Raw genomic sequence first — 18,915 nt, 5'->3', positions numbered from 1 at the left:
TTGATTTCGTCAACGTCGTTCCAACTGTTTCTCCACTCAGCTTTCGTTCCATTTTCGTCGGACTTCTACGCTCTTTGTTCCTCATTGGACTTCTCCGATCGGCCGTAGTTTTTTCTCCACTTGTATCTTCTCAATTTGGAATAACCCGAACTCAACCCCACCCTAAACCCAAAAATAAATTAGTTTAGTTTATAGAGGGTTGGGCTGGGTTGTGAAAATTTTCGAGTTTAATTTAAAATTAAAATAATTTTTTTAAAAACAAGTCATAGACTTGCACGTTTAATTTAAAACAAGAGAATAGAAATGACATAGTATTTGAATACAAAAATAAAAAGCCACCTATTAATTACTAAATGAAAATCAATGCATACTACTACCCTATCTTGACTTTCATGACCATTTCAACATTTACTGTCATCTGTGCATGAGCGTTTTACCTTTACATGAAAAATAAAGGTAGCACGTGACTTGAGTATTTTAAGAAATACTTAGTAAATCACCTCATTTTTTGCGTTAGTAATGCAATCACACACATATGATGATGAGACCTATTCTTTAAAACCGTAACATGACCTTGGACTTTTCCAATTCTAGGCAAGGTTGGATGTGTGGTACTTCCCCACACATGGCTCATGCACGCGCACATGAACCTACCAGGCAGGCTGTATACATACTCCCTAGGCCTGACTTGGTCAGGGACAACGCGTCACCAGACACCGCAGAAAAGGAAAGACTCGCATGATATCATGATGAACGTAAATATCGAAGGTACACATCCGTATTAATATAACATAATGAGGAAGTATTCCAATGCATAACATACATACATACATGAGGTTCTCATGATTCATAGCATATCATTAACATCATTCTCTTTTTTCTTTCATTTATGACATATTACATATATACATCATGTATGAAGGTGTTAATATAATACATGCGGAAGCAATTTAGATCTTAGGCAATTTTAAAACATCAATTATAGTAAATAACTATCATGTTCATAAGTATTAAAACTTAATGAGTTTGAATACTAAACTTTTGTAGTTCAAATTCCTTTTTCCTCACGAACCGGTTTCGAACCACCACTAGTGTCTTCTCCACTATCCTCCAGCCTTAGAACGGGATTGTGGAATCCGGTGAGTGACTAAACTTGGGAGGGATTTTGTATATATGAAGAGAGTGTTTGTGAGAGGTTTTTCTCAAGGTTTTTCACCAACAAGAAGCACTTTCATGATCACTCTATTTATAGAGTCATGTTTGTATGTTCATGCAAATTTGAGATCACCAAATTTTGACTCAAAATTCCACTCAAATGTTTGGGATTATGTGGCAAGCATGCATGCTTGAGTTAACCAAATTTTGACACTCAAAATTTCACTCAAATTTATGGGGTTTAGTTGGCAAGCATGCAAGTTTGGTTAAACCAAATTTTGACACCTCAAAATTCCACTAACATGGATTTTCATTTTGATTCAACAATCAATTTGAATTATTAATTTCAAATTAAAGTAATATTAAATGATTAATTAAACTATTTAATTAATATTTAATATTAATTCAAATGCCAATCTCAATTAATTGCGACACGTATTTGATTAAGATATTTAAATCTTATTTAAATATCTCAAATTCTCTCTTTTTGTTTAATTCGTAAGTAAAACAAAAATGCGGTTAAATACATCGTATATATGTAGCACATTCTCCCTAATATGAATTCGAACACTTCGAACTCACTCGTCACACTGTTATATGGTTTAGTTCGATATGAGCTAGCAGAGGGACCTAATGGACCTATAGATCATGGGCTCCAACGATCCAAGATTAACCTGTTAAACTCATTAACCTTGTTAACCATCATTCGTTAACTACTAGGACATTCCACTATAGTCTAGTAGTTGCACTCCCCTCACTATAGATATATTTCTGTCCATTTGATATAACCATAATTAGTAAGTCGATCCTTCACAAGTTGTTCGTAACTAGAGCTAGGTCAATTTACCGTTTTACCCCTGAAGTTACTTCTTGTTTCTTATGTTTCATTGATCCTTTAATGAATAATTGGTTTGTGGTCCAACAAGTAAACTGAATCCCTCTCAGGCAATTGAGAGGGTGGGGCCCTTGTTCAAGACCTGGAGTCAGTACTTAAGAGAACTACCTCTCTTCTATCCCTAAAAGTGGGTAGAAATGAATTTCATCTTGCACCCCACGTCCCCAACCATTTACCCAGTCTTACCCTTGAAATGGGAGGCCTATTGAGTCGGCGAACTTGAGCCACTCTCACCCATGCAAATCTAAGAATAATTCCGAATAAACAGGAGTTCATGGTTAGCTCAAGATTAAGATCGAGTTACCTAGGTCATCGAATGAAAAGAAAATCAGTCTCAACAGTAAACAACATTATAAAGTGAGAGTGATTTTCTTCCTGGTCCGATCTTATGCAATACTCATTGCATAGGACGCCCCACTCACATGTCTCCACATGTACAATTTTAGTGATCACATTGTTTATATCATATACAAAAGTGGGCCGCATCCGTAGTGTCCCCAGAATAAGATACTCAGCCTTATCCTTATACTATAGATCATTTTGACTATATACTTGAACTTGATCAACTCTTATGTCTCTACATATAGTTCAAATAATCATACTATAGCTAGAGTGTTCTTAGTTTATTGGATTTAGACTAATGATCATAAAGTTCACTTTATTCCATAACAATCTTTGCTGAATAAACAATCATAATAACTTTATTGAAAATAGAATATGTTGTTGTTTACAAACTATGAGTTTTAGAACATAAAACCCAACAATGTATACATAGTAATCATCACATAATCCACCACATAGCTTTACATGGCAAAACATGACATACATAGTATTTCATTTCACAATATGGTGTAATGGATATCATATGCATACATAGCATAGCGTCATTTGTTATTACATAGAACACATAAACATAGCATAATGTAATATAGTGCATACAAGGATCACAAGGCATGTACCATCATACATCATTCTATTATCCAACTTCAACGGTAAGATCACTTACTTGATTATCTTAAATAAGTGTCATTAATTTATCTTTAATGAAAGTTCGATTATGTCCATTGAAATCCCAGTCAACCTATGTGAGCCCATGATATCAAGAGTTGTATGTTTTGAAATATGGGGAAGTTGATGGGTTTTAAATATAGGAGAAAAGTGGCCAAAGATAGAAATTAATATGGACATTAGACTTGGTAAGAGAATGAGAGGGGAGATTAAAAGTAAATAATAAGATTTTTTTTTAAAAATTTATTATTATTATTTTTTTAATTATAATAATATAATATAAAAATAATAAAAAGGGAGTAACTCAAATTAAAAATTCAAAATTTTTACATATAATAATAATAATATAATAATAATAAAAAGATAACGTGAATAACCGTTAAATTCAAATTTCAAAATTTATTATAAAATATAATATAATAATAATAAAAATGATCTAAGTAACACCACAATTTCAAAATATATTAATATAATAATATAATAGAATAATAATAAAAATCGATGTGAGTAACGATTAAAATTAAATTTATATTATGTATAAATAATTTTATTTAGAGATTCAGAACAAAAACTCTACCATTTTTTACTCTTCTAAAATTATAAACTTCATACTTTCATTTGTACTCATTTTGATTTAACCGCCACATCATCACGTCTACTATCTTGTCTCTCATTTGAATGATTGAAAAATAGTTGAAATAGTTATTTTTAAGACAATTTAAAATACGGAAAATAATTAATGCTAAGAGTAAGTTTGCTATCATCATAAATATATTTTCTCACTTTCATCCGAATGGAATCTTTTAATGTTGTTGTGACCTAATATCCAGATATAATATTTAAAGTATATATTATTTATGGAATATATCTTAAATATTATATTTTAATATTCTTTCTTAATATTTGATTTATAGTATATTTTATTTTATTTTTAATATTTAATTACTTTATATTTTCATTATTGGTAGATATTAGTTGCTAGCTTGTATCCTAAACATTATGAATATCATTCAGAATACACACTTTTGATTCCAATTCTATTTCTATTTTTCATTCATAACATGGTATGAAAGCACCGATCTTGGTATTCTTAAATACCAAAATTTCTTCAATCAGCCAAATCCAACTTCAAAATTTCGGATGTTGATTTAACACATCCTTATTATATTCATCACTCTGATCAGCGAGGATATTCACTAGTCCAATCAAATTAAATGAAACAAATTACCAATCCTGAATTAGATCAGTTATGCATGCTCTTATTGCCAAAAATAAATTGGCTTCATTGATGGCACAATTGAAAAACCGTCTCAAGATGCAAATTCAACCGAATTTGAACTGTGGAATCAGTGCAACAGTATGATAATATCTTGGTTAACTCATTCAGTTGATACAGGTATCATTGAGGGTATTATTCATGCCAAGACAGCTCATCAAGAGTGGGTTGATTTTCACGATCAGTTCTCGCAAAAGAATGCACCAGCAATTTTTCAGATACAAAAGTCGATAGCAATGATGTCACAAGGAACCACGACACTATCAGCATATTTCACCAAGCTCAAAGCACTCTGGGATGAATTGGAAGCGTACGACACACCATTTACCTGTAATCAACGTTAAATACATGTTGATCAATGCGAAGAAGACAAGTTGATGCAATTACTCATGGGGCTCAATGAGTCTTATAAAACGGTGAGATCTAACATATTGATGATGACTCCATTACCTAATGTGAGACAAACCTATTCATTACTTGTACAAGAAGAGATGCAGCGTCAGGTAACTTCTGAACTTACTAAAAATTTCTAGATGGTATTAGTAGTGTAGAAGAAAACAACATATTCAAAATTCGCCAAGGATAAATCATGTGAATACTGCAATAAAAATGGTCATACAATTGATTAGTGTCGAATCCTTAAGTTTCACTGTAAATTTTGTGATAGAAGGGGACATACAGAAGATCGATGTCAATAGAAAAATAATTCTAGAAGGGCAGTACAAATCAATCAACGCAAAAATCGAGGATATCGATCATTTGCAAATATGACCGATGTTTCTCAGTTGAATACAGAAGAACAATCACCTAATTTCATCCCAAATTTTTCTTCTGAGTAATTACAACAGATTGTATCATCCTTATCTGCACTCAATCATCGTTCTTTTGGTAATTATGATAATAACATCAATGTTGCAAGTTTGTTTCCAGTATCTGCATTATCTATTAACTCTATAAATTCTAATCCATGGATTCTCGAAAGTAGAGCTACTGATCATATAGTATCCAAAGCTTCTGTTATGACTGAACCAAAGGCTACCACATATCTATGATAAATTTTCCTAATGGAGGGACAACACATGTGTCACATACCGGAAATGTTTCCTTTAATCTTGACCTTAAATTAAAGAATGTTTTATGTGTGCCTTCATTCAATTTAAACCTAATGTCCATAAGAAAACTTACCAATGACTTGAAATGTTATGTCACCTTCTATCCTTATTCTTGTGTTATGCAGGATTTAGCTACAGGGAAGATGATTGGCTCGGGTAAACAATTCGGAGGTCTCTATCATATTTCATCATCTCCAATCAAATCTTCAGCAAATCAAGTATCTCAGTCATCTAATTTGTGGCATTTATACCTAGGTCATTCTTCTTCTTCTCGTTTTAAATTTCTATATGATCAATTGCATCTTAATAATGATACTCTTTCTCATAATGGTAGTATTTGCCCATTAGCAAAATAAACTAGGTTGTCTTTCCCAAGAAGTTTAATAACAACTCATTCTGTCTTTGGTCTGTTACACTGTGATGTTTGGGGACCACATAAAATTTCAACCCATTATGGTTTGCGTTTTTTTTCTCATTGTTGTTGATGATTTTATTCGATGTACTTGAGTTTTTCTTATGCAACACAAATGAGAAGTACATCATTTGTTAGTAAACTTTATTAAATTCGTTCAAACTCAATTTCATACTACTATCAAAATATTTAGATCAGACAATGGGACTGAGTTTCTATCTTTGTAACCATTTTTTACTTCTTGTGGCATTGAATTTCAAAGCACTTGTGTCTATACTCCACAACAAAACAGAGTCATAGAACGTAAGCTAGGTCTCTTCTTTTTCAGTCACAGGTTCCACTTGATTTTTGGGAAGAATGCATTTTAACGGCTGTTTATCTTATAAATAGAACATCATCACCATTATTATCTAACAAGACACCATTTGAAGCACTCTACATGTGAGGCCCAATAACAAAATAAGAATTATAAAAATAAGCCCTAGGGTTCAGCATGTAAGCCAAACCCTTAGCGAGTTGCCGCCCGCCGCTCTTCCTTCTTTCTTTTTCACTTTTCTTCCTTAAGCCACTACCACCCAATGCTCACGGTCCCGCAGCCGACTGTTTCCCACACCACCCCGTGCCCCTTCCCACATCAGAAAACCCCCTGCCCAGTGTCACGATCATGCTCGTCCAAGGCATGTTGCTCATGGTCGCATGCCAATGACAAACCCAACCCTTTATGTCTTTTCATATTCTAGTGTTTTACTTTTGTATTTCTAGGAAGTATGACGTTTCAAAAATATCATGTCTAGGTCTGTCAGACATGAAATGCCTCAGAATGTACTATAGGGGGGATACGACTAGTTGTCAACTTCTCCCTACCCAAGGTTATATACTGTGAGCCATTGTTATTTCTCTCTTGTTTGCTTAAATAACGCCTCTTTCAAAAATCTCTCTTTCGGAAATCTCTCTCTGCCCTCGTTTTCTAATACCTTCCCTTAAAACCGAGGCCAGAGGCTCGAGCATACGTCGTTTGACTGTAGGCGACGTAAGAACGAATTGACTTAGCTCACTTGTCATTGGAAAGTGAGTGCCGCACAATCGCAAGTCCGCTGCCATCAAAAGTGCGATTGTGTCAAGTGGTATCAGAGCTTTGTAAGCTCCGTAAAATAGCAAAGACCGAAAACATGTCGACGACAAAGTCGACACCCAAATCACAAGCCGACCGGCTTACTTTAATAGAGGAGGAAATGCTGTCCTCAAAGAAGTCCCTGACACCATCCGTTTCCTGAAAGCACGGGTGACAGAATTGAATAGAAAAATCGTAGAAATCGACGCAATGGGTAACCGCCTGGATGGGTTACCAATCGCAGAAATGTTTCATGTGACCTCACTCGAAGAAAAAGTTGCTCCTATGAGCAGCCCAAGATCGTATGGTAGCCCTGATAGCTCTATCGCGCATAAGGAGGGACGTGGCGAAGAGTTCGACGTGCTACAAAATACAATGATGAGTTTGTTCAATGGATTAGCTGAGGAATTCAGAACAACGATCGATGACATCCAAGAAAAGATGTCCGTCGTGAGCACCCGAATTAAGGTGACCATGAAAGCCGTGGAGAACGTCTTGGCTGGGCAAACTAATATGGGATCTAACAAACTAAAGTTCTCATACCCTAGACCTTTCAAAGGGAATCAGAACGCCAAAGAGTTGGAGAACTTCATTTTTGATGTCGAACAGTACTTCAAAGCCACACCAGCTTGTACCGACGACATAAAGGTGACAGTAGCCTCGATGTATCTCATAGACGATGCCAAACTTTGGTGGCGTACGAAGGTGCAAGACATCGAAAATGAATTGTACACCATAGACTCGTGGGAAGACCTCAAGAGAGAGTTGAGTTGAGGGACCAATTCCTCGCCGAAAACATAGAACATCTAGCAATGAAAAAACTAATAGCCCTAAAGCAAACTAGAAGCATAAGGGACTATGTCAGACAGTTCTCGACCCTAATTCTAGATATCAGGGGCACATCAGAGAAGGACAAGGTGTTCTTCTTGTGAATGTTTGATTAATCCACCACACCTAAATGGTGTGAAAGTTATCTTATTTATAATCAAATAAATTACAAGGATATGGAAATAGTAATAAATGGAAATAACAATAAATGGAAAGATACCTATGATAATAAGACAAATATTAGATATTTGCCTTATAATAAAATATCAAATATAATATATATGGTAAACTATAATTTATTACTAAATATCCTTAACACCCCACCGCAAGCTAAGCGTCGGATTTAAACGAACGTGAAGCTTGAATCTGAAAAATTCAAAAAGGTTGAGAAACACTTTTCGTGAAGATATCAACAACCTGGTTCAGAGAAGGTGTAGAGAAACACTTTCTTGGCCATCAAAAATTGTAGAGGGATCGCCGCTCAGCGGCGATGTTGCCTTGGCTTCGGCGAGAATATGTCTAACCCATGAAGATGAATTATCGCTTAGCGACAATGCTGCCTTGGCTCTGGTGAGAATATTTCTAACCCCAAGAAGTAGAAGGGGAAACCTAGAGCAAGGGACAAAGACAATGTTGAAGCCGGAAGAGTCGCCACATTGGGCGAAGGAGCCAATTTTGGCGAGAAGGGCAGTCGGAAGAGTCGCCTCATCGGGCGAAGAAGCCAATTTTGGCAGGAAGGGCGGCGGCAACTTGGTTGGCGAATAGGCCAGTGCGGCACCCAGATTCCGAAGGTAAATCTCTGCAAAAGGTTGATAGGTTTAGGTTAGGGTTTATGTGAAGGATGAAGGTTGATTGGGAAGAAAATGAGAGAGACTATATTGGCCAAGGGGAAAACCGATTGGGTTGGAAAAGGTGAGGTTGTATGTACAGAGTATGACGAAAGGTGATTTGGAGGTCAATAGGGTGGAGCCGAAGAATAATCAATCGGCTCCGACTACGGCAGCCATGAAGACTGCCCCTGCGGCGTCAAAACCAGCAGGGGTGGTGGAGAAGAAGATTAGAGGATTCAAAAGCCATTGAAAAGAAAAGATCGGGGTTGTTAAACCGAGAGGGCTCTGATACCATGTGAATGTTTGATTAATCCACCACACCTAAATGATGTGAAAGTTATCTTATTTATAATCAAATAAATTACAAGGATATGGAAATAGTAATAAATGGAAATAACAATAAATGGAAAGATACCTATGATAATAAGACAAATATTAGATATTTGCCTTATAATAAAATATCAAATATAATATATATGGTAAACTATAATTTATTACTAAATATCCTTAACACCCCACCGCAAGCTAAGCGTCGGATTTAAACGAACGTGAAGCTTGAATCTGAAAAATTCAAAAAGGTTGAGAAACACTTTTCATGAAGATGCTAACAACCCGGTTCTTGGCCATCAAAAATTGCAGAGGGATCGCCGCTCAGCGGCGATGCTGCCTTGGCTTCGGCGAGAATATGTCTAACCCATGAAGAGGGATTGTCGCTTAGCGACGATGCTGCCTTGGCTCTGGTGAGAATATTTCTAACCCCAAGAAGTAGAAGGGGAAACCTAGAGCAAGGGACAAAGACAATGTTGAAGCCGGAAGAGTCGCCACATTGGGCGAAGGAGCCAATTTTGGCAGGAAGGGCTGCGGCAACATGGTTGGCGAATAGGCCAGTGCGGCACCCAGATTCCGAAGGTAAATCTCTGCAAAAGGTTGATGGGCTTGTCGAGATTCCGTATATTTCTGAAGAGAACACTGATGAGGATCCTGAGATTAGGGTTTCTGTGAAGGATGAAGGGTTGATTGGGAAGGAAATGAGAGAGACTATATTGGCCAAGGGGAAAACCGATTAGGTTAGAAAATGTGAAGTTGTATGTACAGAGTATGACGAAAGGTGATTTGGAGGTCAATAGGGTGGAGCTGAAGAATAATCAATCGGCTCCGCCTGCGGCATCCATGAAGACTGCCCTTGAGGCGTCAAAGCCAGCAGGGGTGGTGGAGAAGAAGATTAGAGGATTCAAAAGCCATTGAAAAGAAAAGATCGGGGTTGTTAAACCGAGAGGGCTCTGATACCATGTGAATGTTTGATTAATCCACCACACCTAAATGATGTGAAAGTTATCTTATTTATAATCAAATAAATTACAAGGATATGAAAATAGTAATAAATGGAAATAACAATAAATGGAAAGATACCTATGATAATAAGGCAAATATTAGATATTTGCCTTATAATAAAATATCAAATATAATATATATGGTAAACTATAATTTATTACTAAATATCCTTAACACTTCTTTATAAATGAGTGACAACCGTGGGCCAAAACAAATGTACACGAGAAGAAGGTTCAAGACCTAGCTACCACAATTGCCAGCGCCGAGAGACTCCTAGACTATGGGAACAAAGTGGGTTACCAAAGAAAAACAACACAGGCCCCAAACACTGGGGGCAAAACATATAAACAGCCAGGTCATCAAAATGGAAGTCCCAATAGGCCAAATGGAAGTAACGACAGACCAAGCGGGTGGACAGATAAACTTCCACAGAACAACCAAGCAGGGATATCTCGAGAACCTTACCCTCAAAGGAACCACCCGACGACACCTTTATAATGCCTGTTGTGTAAAGGCCCCCACAAAGTCTCCTATTGTTCTCATTGAGCCTCTCTCAGTGCACTCCAAGTGTCCATTCAAGAGAGCAACGACGGAAGAGTCGAGACTATGCTAATCAAGAACAAAGATCAAGACAACCCCCCCAAATGGGCACGCTCAAATTCTTGTCAGCCCTTCAACGGAAGGTCGACCCGAAGGAGATAATAGAGAAAGAGCTCATGTTTATGGATGCAGCAATAAATTCTCGACCGAGCAAGAGCACCTTGTAGATTCAGGAGCGACTCACAACTTCATCGCCGATCAAGAAGCACGAAGATTGGGACTCACCATAGAAAAGGACCCTGGAAAAATGAAAGCTGTCAACTCCGAGGCCTTGCCTATTGTGGGAGTTTCCAAAAGAGTCCCCTTCAAATTAGGGACTTGGATAGGAGAGCTGGACTTTATCATAGTTCGCATGGATGACTTTGACGTGGTACTTTGGATGAAGTTCCTCCTAGAACACAAAGTTATCCCAATGCCACTAGCGAAATTCTTGGTGATCACCGACCACAACCCCACAGTAATACCTGCAAGCATCAAGCAGCCAGGTATCTTAGAATGATCTCGACCATACAATTGAAAAGAGAACTCGCACAAGAGAAACCTACATTTATGACTATACCACTGATGGAAGAAGTGACCACTGAGGAAACTATCCCAAACGAAATCAATGAGGTACTAAACAGTTATGTTGACATAATTCTAGAGAGCTTACTACAAACATTACCACCCCGTCAAGACATTGATCACGAAATTGAACTCCTTCCCAGGGTTAACCCCCAACGAAGAACGCATACCGGATGGCTCCCCCTAAGCTAGCCGAATTGAGGAAACAACTAGATGAGTTGTTGACGGCAGAATTCATTCGCCCGGCAGAGGCACCTTATAGAGCCCCCGTATTATTTCAGAAAAAGAAGGATGGGATGTTGTGTCTGTGCATAGATTATAAAGCCTTAAACAAGGTGAGGGTACGAAACAAATACCCACTACCGATAATATCCGACTTGTTCGACCAACTTCACGGGGCCAAATACTTCACGAAGTTGGACTTACAATCAGGGTACTACCAAGTACGTATCGTCGAGGGGGACGAGTCCAAGACGACGTGTGTAACAAGATATGAGGCTTTCGAGTTCCTGGTAATGCCCTTTGGCTTGACAAACGCCCCAGCTACGTTTTGCACGTTAATGAACCAGGTTTTTTACGAATACTTGGATCAGTTCGTCATAGTATACCTCGACAACATAGTTGTATACAGCACAACCCTAGAGGAACACAAGGTGCACTTGAAGCTGGTGTTTGACAAGTTGCGGCAGAATCAGTTGTACGTCAAGAAAGAAAAATGTGCCTCCGCACAAACATGCATCAACTTCCTTGGACATATCATCAGTTGTGGACAGATCGGTATGGATAGCGATAAGATAAAAGCTATCCAAGAGTGGAAAGTCCTTACTTCCGTATACGATGTGCGGTCCTTCTTAGGATTAGCAAACTACTATAGGCGGTTCGTCGAAGGGTTTTCACGACGAGCCGCTCCATTAACAGAGCTCCTGAAGAAAGACCACCCTTGGTCGTGGTCAAATAAATGTCAAATGGCCTTTGAAGATCTGAAGGCAACCATGACGAGGGGGTCCTGTCCTCGAGTTAGTAGATGTTACAAAGCCATTTGAAATAAAATAGATGCTTCCGACGTTGCCCTAGGCGGTGTCCTTATTCAAGAAGGTCACTCCATCGCTTATGAAAGTCGAAAGCTTAAGGATGCCGAACGGAGATACACTGTCTTCGAAAAAGAAATGCTGGTTGTAGTCAATTGCCTACAAATCTGGAGACAGTATCTCTTGGGATCACAGTTCATAGTGAAGACGGATAACAACGCCTTCTGCCACTTCTTCGATCAACCAAAATTGACGGCAAAACAAGCCCGGTGGCAGAAGTTGTTGGCGGAATTCGACTTCAAATTTGAATACAAGGTAGGGAAGAGTAATCAAGCAGCCAATGCGCTGAATCGGAAGGGCGAACATGCGGCCCTGTGCATGTTAGCCCATATTCATTCAAGTAATGTCGATGGATCGATGCCCGATATCATCAAAGAATATTTACACAAGGACCCATCGGCCAAAGCCGTGTTGAACTAGCTAAAGCTGGGAAGACACGACAATTTTGGGTCGAGGGAGACTTTCTAATGACTAAAGAAAACATATTATACATCCCAAGAACAGGAGAACTGAGGAAGAAGCTCATTCAGGAATGTCATGATACCTTATGAGCCGGACACCCTGGGTGGAAAAGAACATATGCCCTAATAAAAAAGGGGTACTTCTGGCCGAATATGCGGGACGACATCATGCAGTACACCAAGACGTGCCTCATCTGCCAACAAGACAAAGTCGAGAAAGCCAAAGTCTCGGGACTCTTGGAACCTCTACCTGTGCCAACAAGGCCTTGGGAAAGTGTATCTCTGGACTTCATAACACACCTCCCAAAAGTCGGGGAATATGACGTCATCTTGGTTATCGTAGACCTGTTCTCAAAATATGCGACGTTCGTTCCCACTCCCAAATTATGCTTAGCTGAACTAACAGCCCAACTATTTTCAAACACGTTGTCAAGTTATGGGGCATTCCATCGAGAATCATTAGTGATAGGGATGGTAGATTCATTGGCACATTCTCGACCAAATTATTCGCCTTCTTGGGAACGACTTTAAATATCTCCTCGAGCTATCATCCTCAAACTGATGGATAGACTGAATGGTTCAACTGCTTGCTCGAAGAATACTTACGTGACTTCGTCGACGCTCGCTAGAAGAACTGGATACAATTGCTAGATGTCGCCCAATTCTGTTTCAATTGTCAAACGAGCTCGTCTACGGGGAAGAGTCCCTTTGAAATTGTAAGTAAACGACAACCGACCTTGCCCCATATTATTGATAATTCTTATTCAGGGAAAAACCTTCAAACTCAAAATTTCACAAGAAAATGGAAGCAGACAACAGATATAGCCCGAGCATATTTAGAGAAAGCTTCCAAGCATATGAAGAAGTGGGTGGACAAGAAGCGTCGCCCCCTCCAATTTCGAGCAGGAGATTAAGTTCTCATTAAGTTGAGACAAGAACAGATCAGATTTCGTAGTCGAAAGGACCAGAGACTAGTTCGAAAATATGAAGGCCTAATTGAAGTCCTTAAAAAGATCGGGGCTACCTCCTATAGAGTTGCGCTACCCACATGGATAAAAATCCACCTAGTAATTCATGTGAGCAACTTGAAGCCCTATCACCCTAACCTGGACGACGACCAGCGAAATGTAATCACGAGACCAAGCATCAATCTGAAACAAAGAGACAACAAAGAAATAAGGGAGATCCTAACCGATAGGGTTAGGAAGATAGGAAGACCCGTACAGACGATTCACGAATTCCTTGTCAAGTGGAAGAATCTCCCTACGGAGGAAACCAGCTGGAAACGCGCCGAAGATCTGGACTCCGCTGCCACCCACATCGCCAGGTTTGAAAGTAGTCGGTTGACAGGGACGTCAACCAATTAGGTGGGGGAGAATGTCACGGTCATGCTCGTCCAAGGCATATTGCCCATGGCCGCATGCCCATGACAAACCCAACCCTTTATGTCTTTTCATATTCTAGTGTTTTAATTTTATATTTCTAGGAAATATGACGTTTCAGAAATATCATGTTTAGGCATGTCATGAAATGTCTCAGAATGTACTATAGAGGGATACAACTAGTTGTCAACTTCTCCCTACCCAAGGTTATATACTGTGAGCCGTTGTTATTTCTCTCTTGTTTGCTTATATAACGTCTCTTTCAAAAATCTCTCTTTCGAAAATCTCTCTCTGCCCTCGTTTTCTAAAATCTTCTCTTAAAATCGAGGCAAGAGGCTCGAGCATACGTCGCTTGGCCGTAAGCGACGTAAGAACGAATTAGCTTAGCTCACTTGTCATTGGAAAGTGAGTGCTGCACAATTACAAGTCCGCTGCCATCAAAAGTGCGATTGTGATACCCAACACCCACGTCGCCGCCGCTAGGGAACACCATTGTCGTCGCCAGAACCGATAATAAGAGGATTAAACTCTCTCGATAGTAATGGTAACTAAATATTATATGAATAAGAGTTATTATGGTATAATGTTTGGTTGAGATTGTCTCAGTTTAGTGAAGGAACGCTTGACCTACCCTACGACGTCACTTGTTCTAAATCACTAAAGTACCAAAGCATTAGAAATGGTTTATAGGGTTCATTTTATAAAACTGTTTGTTCTTAGGCTGAAATTGAATGTATAGTTGATTGTTTGTAATTAAATAATATTTTATATATTTCTAATATCATGTTTAAATTCTCTCGATTGTTTAATTTTCATTACTGATAAGTCAGATTGAGAAAATTTTAATACTTGGAAAAATAATATTAGCACTATATGATGATAATATATATTTTTTTGTTGTCTTTGTTGAGAAATGTTGTCAAGACCTATTGTCAATGTGAATCGATTTGTTCGAAGAGCATATGATTGGTGAATCAAAGGTGATGAGAAAGCTTTGTTCATGTCTTTTAGTTGACATGTTGGATGTCATGCTAAAAGATAAGAAAATGACAAAAACATGTGAGATGTTTAAGTCAATAAAAGCTAAATTTAGATAGTTATCTAAAGGATCTCTAAATTCAGTATTACAAAAATTCAAAAAAAAAAAAATCTTAGAACTAAAGCAATGATAGGAAATAGTTCCTAATTAGGGAGGATAGTCATATGAGACAAATTTTTGAAATTACTCTCTTTAAAGAAAAATCTAAACGAAAATAAATTTGATTTACTAGATTTTTGGTGGAGACTCAGTGACACCAAGTGGATAGTTGATATAAGATCTACTATCAAGATTTGTTCTTCGTTACATTTATATGTAATTCTTGAAAAATACTTGATGAGGTAGAATAGATTCTACCGGTTGACACTAGGAAATCAATCTCAATGAGAGCAGTGGGAGACATTAAGGTGTTAAGTTAAAATTGTTACTAAATGTTGAACATGGCGTTTTTAGTAACCACGAGAGAAATTCAATTTCTCAAACTTTATTATTAAGTAGTTCATATAGTATTAGTTACATGAAATATTAAAGTTTATATTTTCAAAATTATTTGAAAATATGTTCCGCTCAAATTGAGTACAATTAGTATGTGTTAAAATGTTAATACTTCCTATACTACGAAACATTGAGATATTCATGATTAGAGAATCAAGAATAAAAAAATAAATTGCTTTCTCCAAAAGATGATACTTGTCTTTGTCAGTTCAGTTAATTAATGTCAAATTGAATACAATGAAAAGACTAGTAAAAGTTAATTCTCTAAACGTTGGAGTTAATTACTTTACATGTCTATAGATCTCGCTTTTCATGCAAGATAATCATTGGGCTTTTATTGAAAAAGGCTGGAAGACCAAAGAGCGTTTTGAGCTTATGCATTCTGACCCAAGTGGTCTGATGAATGCAAAAGGCAAAGAATGTTGTTAATATTTTATCAATATGATTGATGATTATTAATATATAAGTATCCTTATCAAATGTAATTTACTCTATTTTTTTTTTTTTTTTTTTTTTGAAAAGTTCAAGAAAAATGAGACTAAAGTTAAATCTATCAAGACATTATGATCGGATCATAATGAAAAGTACGAGAACATTGTACTAAATTTAGTTGATAGAAAAACATATTTTTATGACAAATGTAATTTTTTAAAAAAGTTCAAATAGAAGGACATACACCTCTAATAAGGTGAGATAGTATTAATTAGACAGTTCCAAGTGAAGCCGCTAATAATGAACAAAAGTTGTTAACAATTTAAAATTTCGCTTGAGAGTCCAGTGGATCCTCGCATTAATTGGATAAGCGTCTTCGTAGTGAGAGAATTATGAGATGATTCAATCCTACTAAAATTCAAATTGTCATATTAGATGACCAATTTGAAGGCTAATTACCCCGTAGGTATGAGGGATGATGACGAAAGATAAATAAGTTAAAGTCATAAAATCTAGGAATTTGTAGATGTTCTTTTGAATGGATCTACAAAAGGAAAATTATGTATAGATAAGAAGATACCGATCTTCAAAACATGACTCATGACAAAGAGTTGAACTTAATGTGATATGAACCACGATCAAGGAATTTCCATACCTGAAGGTCCAATTACAAGGACGAGAGCTAAGAAGCTACAACAAACCTTATACAGTTATATTCAAGCTATGGTGAGCTTATCAAAGGAAATTCTAGAAGATGCTGGAGACCTCCCTTATATATTGTGCAAAGTTGAGCTTCAAGAAAGAGATGAATTAAATGCACTTTAAGTTGCATTTAATGAACTCCGCTGAATTTATGAAACTAGTCCAAGGATGAGTCAATAAGCACATTTTATTAATTGCATTATTTAATTATAGTTTAAATATTTGTTTGCCATATTTAAGCTAGTTTTAAATATAGGAGTTAAGGTTATATTGTAACCCACATAGGTTACTATATTCCACCACCATTTTAATATGGAGGTTATGGGTATTTTTCATTTACTAGCCCATTTAATTTGGGAGTTATATATGATATAGGTTAAGGTTGTAAGGGCTATATAAAACCTTCTTTTCTTTGATTAGACATCAGATTTTGGAATTAAAAATAGAATTTCTATTTTAGCTTTGTTGAGAGCTAAACTTTCTTTGCAAATTCTTGTGTTTAGAACTTGCATGTAGAGTCATTTAAGTGGTATTGATCAAACCTCTTGTGGAGTGATTCGAATCACGAGTTTAGAAACGAGTTTTCTTTACTCTTGATCTTGATCATCAAGGTAATCCGTTCCATACTTTCCCTTGGGTTGATTTTCCATATCATAACGGGAGAAAGTAACTAGAAGTAGACTTCTCTCATGTTGTCATTTAGAGTGTGAACAGAAATCTAAGAGAATGCATCTACACATGTTATTATATGGATTTATTATTAAAGATCAAAAGCAAAAGGTTTGCTAAAAGGAGTAAAAGTTCATTTTCTTTTTTTAATAGAATGTTTGATAACCTATAACTTTAAATAAATTGTAATGAGCTTGTGAAAACAATAAAATTATTGATTAGTGAATTTTCTCAGTTTTATGTTGACACATTACTCATTATGATGATGTAATCTGTCCATCTAACATAAATAGACTACCTAACCAATTCCAAATAAATGATTTGGGATGATTCTGTATCTCCTAAAAATAAAGATTTAAGGATAAACGTTAATATTGTCTCATGTCTATTATATTGACAAAATTGATGCAAAACTTCAAAGAATGATAATGATCATTGAAATATGAAGTAAGATGAATAGTATCATAAGTAACCTCAAATGTTGAGAGTACGATTAATTATCTTTCCTGAGAGGGAGACAATTAATGCGTAGACGAGAATTAACCTTAAATATACAGTTAGTTAGATTATATTAGTTAAACTAATGGTATGACCCTTAAGTGGAAAATTAAAGTTTTCTTAGAGTATTGATGGATAATGAGAATTTTTTATTTTGTGCATGGAGTTAAAGATTTGATCTTTAAGTGATACACTGGTTACATGAATTTAGAGAAATTTATGTTAAGATCAATTTTACCATAGATTGTGAAGTATGGTATACAAGTAGAATATTTTTGCTTTTAAAGCAACAAAATGACTTGTCTGACTATAATAATTTCTTAAACATTTGAATGGTGTTTCAGATGTGATTTAGTTTGTCACCTTCATTGTGATAATAGCGAAACAAAGACTAATATTAAGGAAATTATAAAAGATCAATCTATAAAGAATGATATTGAGAGAGAAAGCATCGTGGTAGTGACCAAAATGGCTTTTAATGATAATTATTTTGATTTATATAAAATGACTCTCTAGGCTAAAGTGTTTGATGGTCATCTAAAATGTCTAGAATTACGATACATGTCTCATAGTCTCTAGACAAGTGGGAGAACATGTTGGGTATAGAGTATGCCCTAGGACACATGTCTTACCCGCTTTAGTGCAACTGGGAGATTATTGAAATTTATGCCATAAAGCCTTGTAATTAATTATTTAGTTTTTAACAATAATTTATATTGTTTTATTTGTAATTTAATTGTTATCCATGGTATGAAAATCCAAATTTATTAATGTAATTTTGAACAGTATGTGGTTGACATACAAGAGGATCGTGTTCAAGTAGTAACCTAAAGAGTCTATATAACATATAGATAAAGTTGGGTGTCTTATCCTGGTAACACTATTGATACGACCCACTTTGTAATTGTTACAAATGATTTGATCCAAATCATTCATGTGGAGACATGTAAGTGAGGGTATCCTATACAATGAGTTTGTATGAGACTGGACCAAGAAATATTTAATCTCTCTTTATAAATCCATTAA

At 36.5% G+C, this 18,915-nt stretch overlaps 1 long non-coding RNA gene across 1 annotated transcript; it reads right to left on the bottom strand.

Moving 5' to 3' along the window:
- Positions 1–6,382: 6,382 nt before the first annotated feature.
- LOC111472983 lies at positions 6,383–14,547 on the bottom strand. Its single transcript, XR_002715518.1, has 3 exons — positions 14,513–14,547; positions 7,189–7,191; positions 6,383–6,504 (listed from the first exon to the last, which is right to left on the bottom strand). It is a non-coding gene; the product is annotated as an uncharacterized LOC111472983 (long non-coding RNA).
- Positions 14,548–18,915: the final 4,368 nt, after the last annotated feature.

The sequence above is a fragment of the Cucurbita maxima genome, unplaced genomic scaffold (genome assembly GCF_002738345.1).
Source record: "Cucurbita maxima cultivar Rimu unplaced genomic scaffold, Cmax_1.0 Cma_Scf00095, whole genome shotgun sequence".
In the NCBI taxonomy this organism is placed as follows: Eukaryota; Viridiplantae; Streptophyta; class Magnoliopsida; order Cucurbitales; family Cucurbitaceae; genus Cucurbita; species Cucurbita maxima.
Note: the sequence above shows the minus strand (reverse complement) of the source record. Positions and strands in the feature narration are given on the sequence as shown.